Source organism: Micromys minutus (genome assembly GCF_963924665.1).
Source record: "Micromys minutus genome assembly, chromosome: 24".
Classification (NCBI taxonomy): domain Eukaryota; kingdom Metazoa; phylum Chordata; class Mammalia; order Rodentia; family Muridae; genus Micromys; species Micromys minutus.
Window position 1 is genome coordinate 46,766,263 of NC_137959.1, and position 13,431 is coordinate 46,779,693.

A 13,431-nucleotide genomic window follows, 5' to 3' on the forward strand; every position below is an offset into this window, starting at 1 on the left:
CATACTGTCTGCCATTATGATAATGGACTGAATCTCTGAAACTCTAAATTAGCCATGACTAAATGCTTTTTTTTTTCTCCATAAAAGTTGCCATGGTCATAGTGTCTCTTCAGACCAATAGAACAATGACCAAGACAGATGTGGTTAACAGGGATTTGGGTGCTGCTGTGACAGGCCTGACATGCTGCTTATTGGCAGAATGTGGACTTTAGGACTTTGGATTAGGAAAGCAGTTGAAAACTTTAAACAGGCCTTATGGGCCATATGAGCAGGAGCATGGGAGACAGTGGTACTGAGAACAAATGTGGGTTGCGATGGCTTGGCTCAAGAAAACAAGATCTTTAGTAATTGAGATAGAGACTGTTCTTGTGATATCTTGCCAAAGAATATAATGTTTTCTGCCCTTGTCTTAAAAAAAAAAAATCTACCTGAGGCTAAATTGAAGAATTTTGGACTAATGGCATTGGCAGAGGAGATTTCAAGACAGCCTAATACAGACTCTGTCATGTGACTATTCATGGTCACTCTTATGTAGATCTACAATGAAAAGGTACAAAGAGAACAAGGAAAAATACAAAAATGTACTGTTTGAGAAGTGAGACACCAGGAAGTGTGAACTGGGAACCAAGGCTCGGGGCAGGTAAGGGATAAAGAAAGTCTGGTGCTAGGTAGAATAAAGGGAATGGTGGCTTTAGGGCAAGACCTTACCTAGCTAATCCTGCGACTTGTGAAAAGAAATTAACGAACATCTGAAGCAGTGAGGGAAATGGCTGACAATGCAAAGCAGGTGAAAGTGTAGTCAAACAAGGGACATGTTCCAACCATCAAATAGCAGAACTCAGCAGTGTTAGCTGCCTGGTTCTGGCTTTAGAGTCAAGGATACAAAGGAGATTGTGGAATTTCAACCCAGCATGAGTAAGGGAGGTCCCTGCATGGAGGCCCAGAGAGGCTGTTGTGTGAGGCTGTGAAGGTGAAGCCTGGATTGTCTTGGGGACACCGGGAAGTGGGATACCTGCCAAAGATATCTGAAGAGCGTTTTGACATCAGATGTGGAGATGCAGAGTTTGAAATTTGCCCTGCTGGGGTCTGGTCTTGCTTTGACCATTATTTCTTTGTTCTGTTCCCTTTTCTCCCCTTTGGGATGGTGATGTATACTCTCTGCCATTCTATGATGGAAGTATGTGATCTGGATTTTGATTTTGGTTTTACAGGGAGTTATAGTTAAAACTCTGCCATGAGTCTCAGAGGAGACTTTAAACTTTTAAACACTGTTAAAACTGTGAGACTATGGGTACTTTTGAAGTTGGATCGTAACCATTTTTGCATTATTATATGGCCAATGGGGGTCAGGAAGTAGATTATGGTGGTTTGAATAAGAGTGACCCTCATAGGTTCACAAATTTAATGCTTAATCATTAAGGAGTGTGGGAAGCCACCGAATTCGCCATTACAAGATGGAGCCCAGCCCAAAGGGAGGTTGGCCAGTTTTGAGATAACCTAAGTGCGCATGCACATATGCCTGTTTTGCTGACTAATGCTGACTCATTCTCTAGTCCTGAGTATGCTAATTAGGGCGCACAGAATGTACCAATCAGGTAGCGACACATTCCTCCTAAGCATATATAAGGAGGGTTGATTTCTGGGCTCTGGGTCTTTTGCAACTGCAATCAAACCCGAAATAAACGCCTGTAGAAGGATCCTGTTGTGGTGCACCTTCCTTGCTGGCGAGATAGGAATGGCACCGTATGAAAAGGGTCAGAAGGTGTGGCCTTGTTGACTTGTATCACTGGAGATGGATATTGAGGTTTCAAAAACCCAGGCTGGGCCCAGAGTTCCTCTCTTTGTTCTACCTACAGATCAGAATGTAGAATCCTCAGCTACTCCTAGAACTCTCAGCTACTCCTAGAACCCCCAGCTACTTCTAGATCCCTCAGCTACTCCTAGAACTCTCAGTTACTCCTAGAACCCTCAGCTACTCCTAGAACTCTCAGTTACTTCTAGAACCCTCAGCTACTCCTAGAACCCTCAGCTACTCCTAGAACTCTCAGTTACTTCTAGATCCCTCAGCTACTCCTAGAACCCCCAGCTACTTCTAGATCCCTCAGCTACTCCTAGAACCCTCAGCTACTCCTAGAACTCTTAGCTACTCCTAGAACCCTCATCTACTCTTAGAACCTTCAGCTACTCCTCCAGCACCACGTCTGCCTGCAGGCTGCCATGTTTCCCACCATGATGATAATGGACTGATCCTCTGAAACTGTAAGTCAGCCATGACTCAATGCTTTCTTTATAAGAGTTGCTATATCACAGTTTCTCTTTACAACATTAGAAGAGGGGCCATGACGGAGTAACTAAGGGGAATTTTACTAACATGCAGGACATCCTCTGTTCAACCAGTCGGTCCTCAAACTAACAGGAAGAATGAAAAAGAACAACAGAAGAAGCCCTATGTGTATGAGGAGATCTGATCAATAATGGTCATTTATATTGATTATGAGGACAATGATGTTTATGGAATTTGAAGCACACAGAAGTACTTCATTTATGAAGCAATGCCAAAACAAAGTACATGTCTTGAAACCCTCCTCAGGGACTGTCTTGCCCACCGAGAGTGTAAATGTGCCAAGTACCACTGGGGTCTGAGGCCTCCAGGACTTATTTTGTACTTGTTAGCATAACTGTTGGTTGAGGGGTAAGGCTGGGTCTGTAATGATTACAGGCCTGAGAAGTAGAGAAAGAGGTGGGAAGTTGATATGGTTTGGATATGCTAGGCCCAGGAAGTAGCACTCTTGGCACTATTAGGAGGTGTGGCCTTGTTGGAAGAGGTATGTTACTGTGGGTGTGGGCTTTAAGACCCTCATCCTAGCTGCCTGGAAACCAGTATTCTGCTAGCAGCCTTCAGATGAAGATGCAGAACTCTTAGCTCCTCCTGCACCATATCTGCCAGGATGCTGCCATATTCCCACCTTGATGATAATAGACTGAACCTCTAAACCTATAAGTCAGCCCCAATTAAATGCTGTCCTTATAAGAGTTGCCTTGGTCATGGTGTCTTTACATAGCAATAAAACCCTAACTATGATAAAAGTGAAGACAAAAAAAAAAGGCACTCAAAGAACAGGGTAACAGACTTAAACTGGGTATATCGGTGATTGCATTAAATATAAATGAAATAATTTGTCTGGTTTTTAAAAAAAGATAACGTGGGCCAGCAAGATGTCTTACCAGACAAAGATGCTTACTGATGAGCTGAGTTTGATCCCCAGTGACAACATGATGGAAAGAGAGAGTTGAATCCTGGAAGTTGTTCTCAGATCTCTATGCATGTACACACACACACACACATACACATACACAGACACACACAGACACACACACACATACACAGACACACACACACACGTATAAAATAAAAGGAAAAAATTTTACGTTCCCATCAACTACTTCTATTCATCTTTATTTTCTGCCAATAAAGAGGTTGAATAAAATCTGGAAATTGCTTAAAATACTGCTGATTCCTCAGACAACAACAACAACAAACCCAAACACTCCAGATAACCATCCCTCAAACAACAGCAACAAAAATAGATGAACACACACACAGAATGGAGGAAGCCCAGTGTCTTAGTGAGGGTTTTACTGCTGTGAACAGACACCATGACCAAGGCAACTCTTATAAGGACATTTAATTGGGACTGGCTTACAGGTTCAGAGGTTCAGTCCAATATCATCAAGGTGGGAACATGGCAGCATCCAGGCAGACATGGTGCAGGAGGAGCTGAGAGTTCTGCATCTTCATCTGAAGGCTGCTAGCAGAATACTGACTTCCAGGCAGCTAGGATGAGGGTCTTAAAACCCACATCCACAGTGACACACCCACTCCAACAAGGCCACACCCACTCTAACAAGGCCACACCCACTCCAACAAGGCCACACCCACTCCAACAAGGCCACACCCACTCCAACAAGGCCACACCCACTCCAACAAGGCCACACCCACTCCAACAAGGCCACACCCACTCCAACAAGGCCACACCCACTCCAACAAGGCCACACCCACTCTAACAAGGCCACACCCACTCCAACAAGGCCACACCCACTCCAACAAGGCCTCACCTCCTAATAGTGCCCCCCTGGTCTGAACATATACAAACCACCACACCCAGCTACCTGCTTGTTTGTCTTCCTGTCTTTCCTCCCTCCCTCTTCCCCAATTTCTTTTCTTTTACAATTTCATATACATATATGTATGTATGTATGTATTTGGATAATATTTCTCACACATCATCCTTGTTTATCCCTGTCCATGTCTTCTACCTCCCTCCTCTTTTATCCCCCCCCCCCTTCCTTTATGTCTTCTCATGGAGGCCCATTGTGCTTTGGGTGGGCGTTATTTACTTGATAAGGGACAATTAACCAGTGACAGCATCATTGGGAAACAGGGTCCCCCACCAACACACAACCATTAACTTTCTATATCTCCTCAGGGCAGAGTGGGTCCTGCTACCCTAACTGGCTTTGAACTCATGATTGGCAGTGATCCTCCTGCCTCAGCCTCCCCTGTAGCTAGGATGATCTACCACATGTAGCCCAAACTGGTCTTGAACTCGTGGTATAGCCAAGGATGATCTTGAAATTCTGATCCTCTCATCTCTACCTCCTATGGGCTGGGAACCAGTATTCATGGCACTAGCTGTACATTTTTAAATGAGTTTTATATGTAAACTATAAGAACACAGTTAAAAGATTTGCTGTATAAATCCTATCCCCATAAGTGGTTCCTACTTTCATGTGTATAAAGTTGATTCTAAAGTGAAAATGATTAATGTGGGGTGATTGGTTGGTAAAACACTTGCTTTGTACACATGAGGATCTGCGTTCGGGCCCCCAGAACCCATGCAGAAGAAGCCTGGAATGGTGGTGTGTTTGCTTGCTATTATAGTGTTAGGGAAGCAGCCAGGTGGATACTTGGAGTTTGCTGACCAGGCAGCTTTGCCTAATTGGTGAGTTCCAGGCCAGTGAGGAACTCTGTCTTATAAGCCAGGCGATGATGTCTGAGGGCCAATATCTGGAGTTGTCCTCTGCCCTCCACATACACATATTTACATGGGCATGTGCCTGTGATCACACATACATACATACATGGGCATGTGCCTGTGATCACACATACATACATACATGGGCATGTGCCTGTGATCATACATACATGGACATGTGCCTGTGATCTCACATACATACATGGGCATGTGTCAGTGATCACACATACATACATGGGCATGTGCCTGTGATCACACATACATACATACATGGGCATGTGCCTGTGATCACACATACATACATGGGCATGTGCCTGTGATCACACATACATACATACATGGGCATGTGCCTGTGATCATACATACATACATGGGCATGTGCCTGTGATCACACATACATACATGGGCATGTGCCTGTGATCACACATACATACATGGGCATGTGCCTGTGATCACACATACATACATACATGGGCATGTGCCTGTGATCATACATACATACATGGGCATGTGTCTGTGATCACACATACATACATACATGGGCATGTGTCTGTGATCTCACATACATACATGGGCATGTGTCTGTGATCTCACATACATACATGGGCATGTGCCTGTGATCTCACATACATACATGGGCATGTGCCTGTGATCTCACATACATACATGGGCATGTGCCTGTGATCTCACATATATACTTGGGCATGTGCCTGTGATCTCACATACATACATGGACATGTGCCTGTGATCTCACATACATACATGGACATGTGCCTGTGATCTCACATACATATTTGGGCATGTGCATGTGAGCACACATACACATTGTACAAAATGTGAAAGCTCTTATCCTAGGGAACAAAGGTTGTGGTTTTTAAAAATTATTTTGTATGTGTGTCTGAGTGTAGGTATATGCATCACTGTGTGCTGAGCCTGCAGAGGTCAGAAGAGAGCATCAGATCCCTGGCACTGGAGTTACAGGGGGCTGTGAGGTGCCCTGTGGGTGCTGGAAACCCAGCCTGGTCTTCTGGAAGAGCAGTATGCACTTGAGGCATGTCCTGTCCAAGAAGAAGGTCTTGTCTTAACAAAACAGTTTAAATGAATAGCAACACACACACACACACACACACACACACACACACACACACACACTGCATTGAATACACAGAATTTATTTACAACTCACCTGATACACAGTTTCACTGTTCCCCCTTGGCCAGGCTGTGCTACTAGATAAAATGTAACAGGACTCCAGCCAAGGCTAAAAGGCAGATAAATGTCACCCAGAGAAGAGACAGCACAGGACTTGAGGTTGATAAAGACAGAGGAATGTAAAACAAGCACAGGAGGAGAGGAGAGCACAGACTGATGCACAAGCCATCTTCTTGCAATGCACTGGTCCCCTGGTCAGCAGATATTTTATTTGGCTTATCAGGTGACTGTTTGCCCTAGTTTCATGCTGTAGTGATGGACCCCTAGTCCTCCCCATACAGCTGCAATGCCGGAAGCTAGAGCATGCCTTAGGGCCAACCATCCAGGCCCTTAAGCTGACAGAGAGACCAGAGGAAGAAAAGGCATCTAGTCCTCATAAGACCAAAAGTAGGCCTGGGAGGTTCTTTCTCAGTAAGGAAGTGTTCCAGGCCCATTGCCCATCTTAATATAGCTGAAAGCTATACAGGGGGAGGCAAACTGTGTGAGTCTGCCTTTGCAGAGAGAGAAAGAGGACACGTGAGCGCACGCATGGACACACACACACACACACACACACACACACACACACACACACACGACAGGCACACATACTGTGGGGGATGGGGAGGGGTGTTAGTGATATGAAGTAGATTTGTCCCTTACAGTGGATTTTCATGTACTTGTCTGACTCAATGGCAGCCAACAACAATCCATATCCTTTCTTTATCACTCAGTATATAAGAGATGTGAATGACAGGGAGCAAACCTGAACTAGAATGTCACCTGTTAAGGATCATTTGGCTATGAGTGACCGGTCTCCTTTGGAAGCTGCTCAGGCACTCTGTAACCTTGAATTTAGGAAGCATGGGAACTGGGTCCAAGCAGTGGTGCATGCTGGCCATGGAGACAAACCAAGCTTCGATTTGCTACAATCTTTGTGGACTGTTCCTCCTTCACTTCTGCCCTACTTCCTAGTTAGTGTCTGCTCCTTAAAAATAGATCAGCTGTAGCAATAGCCATTGTTCCATGGATACAGTTCCTTGAGGTAAAGGAAAGAGTAGCAGGTGTTGGAAGCAGAGACAGAAAGAGAATTGTCTGGAGAGACTGTGGCTCCCTGAGACTTACCCTGTGCTCTGCCTGCCTTTGGATTGTACTACACACTTTGCTGTTGGGACCAGCCATATCTTTGTGTCTTTGGTGCCTGAATCCTCAGAAGTCCTGTCTGTTATGGGTTGACCTTGTCCTGATAACATTGGCCACTTCATGTGGTCTGCCCAGCATCTATGGCAAGGGCCCCCAGGGCTCTCCCATGGGGCAGCTGGCCCTGCATCTACTGTAAAATAGCACCTATTTCCTTTGATAGTGGAGGTCAGAGAGCAGATGCCCCCACCGGTTTATGTAGTGTAGGCTTCCCAGTTTCTCACTGCAACAATGTTGATTTTCAGGGGAGGGGGGAAGGGTGTGGGGAACTGTGACCGGCTGTCACCTGTATTGTGAATGTTTAGCAGTAACATTGACCTTTACACACGGAGTGCTGGCTGCAATCCTACTGCCCAATTATAAAAGAACAATTTCCAGACTCTGGAGGTGGGAGTTTCCAGGAATAGCCTGGGTTGTCCTTTTGGTAGGACTGCTGGGAAGATACACCAGTTTTCTGTTGCTGTTGCAGTTTCTCATACAGTCCCTGAGCTTAGAAGTCTGAAAATAACACTGAAAATGGAGGAGCATAGGACACGTTCCTTCTTGCTGTTCTAGGAGAGACTGGTCCTTACTTGTCCTCCTTCCAGAGGGCTCTGACATTCCTTGACTTGTGCCCCAACTCCAGTGGAATCATCACTTAGATGCCTCCCATTTTTGACTCTCTGGCTCCCCAGTTCCTTCCTCTCTCTTAGGAGAACTTGCACTGGGCCCACTGGATGACTCAGGACAATATGTCCACCCCAATATCCTTACTCATTTTCAGAGTCACTTTTAGCGCTGAGGTAATATATCCACAAGTTTCTGGGGATCAGCATACAGACATCCCTGGGTATCATTATTTAAATTGGAACAATGGGGCTCTATGAGGAGGGACCTTAGAAAGATGTGGTGTCCCACATCTTTAATCCCAGCACTTGGGAGGCAGAGGTAGGTGGGTCTTTGTCAGTTCAAGGCCAGCCTGATCTACAGGGTGAAACTTTTCTCTCTCTCTCTCTCTCTCTCTCTCTCTCTCTCTCTCTCTCTCTCTCTCTCTCTCTTTTTTCAAAAGGAGCTCTGGCAAAGTTTTATTAAGGGAAAACTTTGTTTACTTCTCACCCGTCTGTTCTGGCATGCTTCTAATAATATCAGAATCACCTGGGTTGATGGCAGCCAGTGTGCACACTCTGTGTTTCCCACACGCTGTGCCCAATTCAATATTATTGCCACTGTAGTGATGGACACCGGTTTTAGCCAACATGGCATAGTATTCTATTTCAGATTTCCTCAAAGCTGGGCAGTTGTTGGCGAGGATAACCAACTTCGCTTTGCCTTGTCTGATCATCTTCAGAGTCTGTTTGTACCCCAGCACGTACTTTCCGCTTTTCATAACAAATTGATGGACTCCAGAGACTTTTTCGTCTTCTTTGCGGCCACCATCTTCTTGCCTCACGTGCGGGACGACCTCCAACCTAACATACACAGAGGACAGAACAGAGGGTTGTGATACAGAGCGTCAAACAGCAACTAGCAGAGCTCCCGGAGCCACCTAAACCTCTACCGAGCAGAGCTCACTCACCAAGATCACGAAACTTTTGTCTTAAAGACAGAGAAAAAGTTAAAAAGAGAGTGGAGGAGGGGAGAGAGAAGAGAAGGAAGAAGAGTAAGAGGATGGAGTAGGAAGGAAAGGAGAAAGAAGAGGAAGAAAAGCAGGGAGGGAAGGAAGGGAAAGAGGAATTGCGGGGAGGGGAAAGAAGGGGAGAGAGGGAAGAGGAAAAAGAAAAAAAGAGAGAGAAGAGGGAGAGAGGGAGGGGAGGGAGGGGGAGAGAGAGGGAGAGGGTGAGAGTATCTGTAGGTAGAGCAGTCCTAGTTCAGGGAATGAAAGCATAGTTTAGGTCCAAGCTTGCGGATATGTTACCTCAGTGCCAAAAGTGACTCTAGAAATATGAGTAAGGACATTGGGATGGACATATTGTCCTGGGTCATCCAGGAGGGCAGGACCAGGCTTAGACAACTTGAAAACAACGTCCAAACAGGACAGAGCAGCCACACCATGAGGCCTTGTGACAATGTATGCCTTTGCCTTGAGGGGCCTAAAGCCTTACAGAGTCTAAGTGATGGGGCCACCTTATCTGCCATGCTTTCATGGAATTTTGATGGCTGCTGCTTGGAAAGACAGCTGCACATTGCACAAACTGGTACTCAGGAGATATCTGTTACCGTGGAACGAACCCCCAAACTAAGTTACTTGAAAATAATGCTGCTTTGTGTCTGACTGTAGGCTGGCGGTGACAGCCAGGGTCACTGTGCTGTGGCATTCGGGGCTGAGTTCAGCTGGCTGGAATGTTGATGGCTACAGTTTTATACCTTGTGTTTCAGGGTTGGGGGGCTGTAGGGCTAGTCAAGCCTTTCTGTCCAGTAAGGTAAGGACTCCATACACGGTGGCAACGGTTTTCAAGAGAGCTGCAGGGGAAAGTGCCTGAAGTTGGGCCAGCATCACAGTCTTGGCATTGTCCTGGTCAAGTGAAGTTAAAGGGCCGACCCAGTTTTAGAAAAAAGGGAACAGGCTCCTCTTATACAGGACGAGTGTTACATATAGTTAGAGCAGAGACATAGCAGGTGAAAGATGTTAGTAGTTCGGACTCAGTGGAACTAAGGGAGACGGTGCGATCCGAGTATGTTTTGAAAGTAGAGCACGGGGCTGGAGAGATGGCTCGGTGGTTAAGAGCACCGACTGCTCTTCCAGAGATCCTGAGTTCAATTCCCAGCAACTACATGTTGGCTCACAGCCATCTGTAATGGGATCTTGTGTCTGAAGACAGCTACAGTGTACTCATATACATAAATAAATAAATTTAAGAAAAGAAAGTGGAGCACATCGTCTGAGTGGACGGTCACAATACAAGCCGTATAGACTAGCAGCTTTAACACACGCTTATGACAGAGCCGTGTGGTACACACCCTTAATGCCAGCACTCAGGAGGCAGATGCAGGTGATTTTCAAATTTGAGGCTAGCCTGCTCTACTGACTGAGTCATAAGACAGCCGGAGCTACTTGGAGAAACCGTGCCTTGGGGAAAAAAAGTTGAAGTTATCTGGGGTTGCCAGCATGGCCGTGCTCTGGTGGACTCTCTCCGGCCTGCAGATGGACACCCTAGCTCTTCCACATGATCCAGTTTTTGGTGTTCATGTGTAACAATTTCATCTTTTAATTGATTAAGTTAAATTGTTTTTAAGACAGTGTCTCACTTTGTGGTCCTGGCTAGCATGGAAACTGGTATGTAGACCAAGCTGGCCTCAAACTCACAGTGATCTGCCTGCCTCTGCCTCCTCAGTACTGGTAATAAAGGCGCCACCATGCCTGGATTATTTATTTATTTTAAATATTTATTTGTTTATTATATATAAGTACACTGTATCTGTCTTCAGACACTAGAAGAGAGGGCATCGGATCTCATTACAAATGGTTGTGAACCACCATGTGGTTGCTGGGATTTGAACCCAGGACCTCTGGAAGAGCAGTCTGTGCTCTTAACCACCGAGCCATCTCTCCAGCCCACCTGGATTATTTATTATTTATTTTTGTTACATGCATTTGCTTTTCTGTTATCTATTTGTGTGTGTGCACATGTATTTGTGGAGGTCATAGGATAACTTTCTGGAGTCAGTTTTCTCTTTCCATCATGTGGGTTCTGGGAATTGAACTCTGGTCATCAGGCTTAAAGGCAAGTGTCTTTACCCTGTGAGTCATCTTTCTGGCCCTTCTTCTGTTTCCAGAGGGAGATCAATCAATTAATTCTAGATTCAGGACCCATCCTCACCACTGACTTAGTCCCCATTACCTCACAAACGTCCTTGATCCAAATATGCTCACACTGAAGATTAGAGCTGTAGAAAAATCCTGTGGAGCAAAGGAAGGTGTGTAAACTGAAAGCAAGAGAAGCCAAATATGATGGTGATGAATGTATGCATCTGTGCCTGCAAGTGAGATAGATACATACATAGATAGATACATGGATACATAGATAGATACATTAGATAGATACATAAGTAGATACATAGATAGATACATAGGTAGGTAGGTAGGTAGATGGACAGATGATAGAGATGGATGGATGGATCGAAAGATTGATAGATGATAGGTAAATAGATGGATAGATTGATCAATAGATTGATAGATGATAGGCAAGATAGATAGGTAGATGATAGATGATGGATGGATAGATGATAGATAGATAGATAGATAGATAGATAGATAGATAGCTGATAGATATAGAAAGATGGATGGATTGATAGATAATAAATGTTAGATATAGATAGAGAGATGGATGGATCAATAGATAGATGATAAATGATAGAAATAGATAGATAATGGATGGATCAACAGACAGAAAGACAGACCAATGAGAGGTATCAACTGTGAGAATAGGAACACACTGAAACAGTGAATGAGGGTGACGAAGTACTACCTTTGACACTCAAGAGAAGATACTGATTAGGCAGACTGACTTTCATGTCTTCCGGACTGAAGATGTTGTGTGGATAATTGTGGCGATCTTTCTGCCTCTGCCTTCCAAGTGCTAGGATTCTGGGTGCGTGCCACCATGCCTCCTGGATCGCTCTTTAATGAATAATACAATTGCTGAAACACAATTGACCAGACAATTCCCATGGTGACCAGTTGAAGATCTGTTGGTAATTCACAGATTCATGTCACCACCAGAGCTTCAGAGCATTTTCACCACCCCAAAAAGAAGCCTGTGCCCTTTGGTTCACTTCCATGTCTCCCAGCCCTGAGTGACCCCCACCAGGTTGGCTTATTGAATTATGTGTGATCCTTTTGGACTGGCTTCTTCAAAATACCTCATTTTCCTCCACGTCACAGCATGTCTGACATGTCTTTTAACTGCCAGATGATAGTCCATGACACTTGTAGTTGTTTGAATATGCTTGGTTTGGGGAGAGGCACTATTAGGAAGTATGGCCCTATTGGAGCAGGTGTGGTCTGGTTGAAGTGGGTGTGTCACTGTGGGGGTGGGCTTGGAGACCTTCCTCCTGGCCATGTTGGGGACAGTCTTCTCTTGTTTACCTTCAGTTGAAAATTCTCAGCTCCTCCCACACCATACCTGTCTGGATGCTGCCATGCTCCTGCTTTTATGATAATGAACTGAACCTCTGAACCTGTAAGCCAGCCCCAGTTAAATGCTGTCTTCTGTAAGAGTTGCTTTGGCCATGGTGTCTCTTCACAGCAATGGAACCCCTGAGACATACTTTTCTGTTTCCTCACTGACAGCTCTTTTCTGTGGACCCTAGCAAACAGGAAGTGATTATTCCCTTGCTAATTTTCCATCACGTGGCTTCCCTCTCTTGGATGACAGAAGGAAAACATCACTTTCATTTGCCTTCTAGTGCTGCTTGAAAGTTAAGCCTGTGAGTTGGTAGGTGCATGCCTGAAATGAGCTTCAGATCCTGTGAGTGCCCTGCAAATGTACTTCAAAGGTCAGGGATGTGGCTCAGTGGCAGAATGCTGTATTAGCAGGTGTGAAGCTCTTGGCTCAGTCTCCAGAAGAGAAAGAAACTAAGCAGGTAACTCAGCAGGAAGCACAGAGTCAGGCCAGCGGCCGAACATCTGTAATATCAGCATAAGAAGCTGAGGCATCAGAAATATGTGAATTCAGCCTGATCTTACATGGCAAGTTTGGGGCCAGCTTGTGCTAAATATAAAGACCCTGCCTAAAACAAAACAAAACAACAACAACAAAAAAAAACAGAAACAGAAGCAAGCAAGCAAACAAAAACAACAAACAAAAACCCAGCTCCCAGTGATGTCAGAACTCATGTCTGTAACCCTATAGCATTTAGGAAGTAGAGGCAGAAAGATTGGTTCAAGGTCTTCCTCAGCTATACAGTGAGTTTGGGGCCAGCCTGGGCTATTCGAGATCCTTCATCTCAAGATAAGAAACTATTAAACTGAGCAAAACCCTGCTCCCCAAGCACTCAAACCCAACCCCAAACTATCAGTCAATAT

At 45.1% G+C, this 13,431-nt stretch overlaps 1 pseudogene across 1 annotated transcript; it reads right to left on the minus strand.

Annotated features, from left to right (window-relative positions):
• Positions 1 to 8,511: 8,511 nt before the first annotated feature.
• LOC308436415 (large ribosomal subunit protein eL30-like) lies at positions 8,512 to 8,843 on the minus strand (annotated as a pseudogene). Its single transcript has one exon. The product of its transcript is annotated as a large ribosomal subunit protein eL30-like (transcript).
• Between the last annotated feature and the right edge of the window lie 4,588 nt (positions 8,844 to 13,431).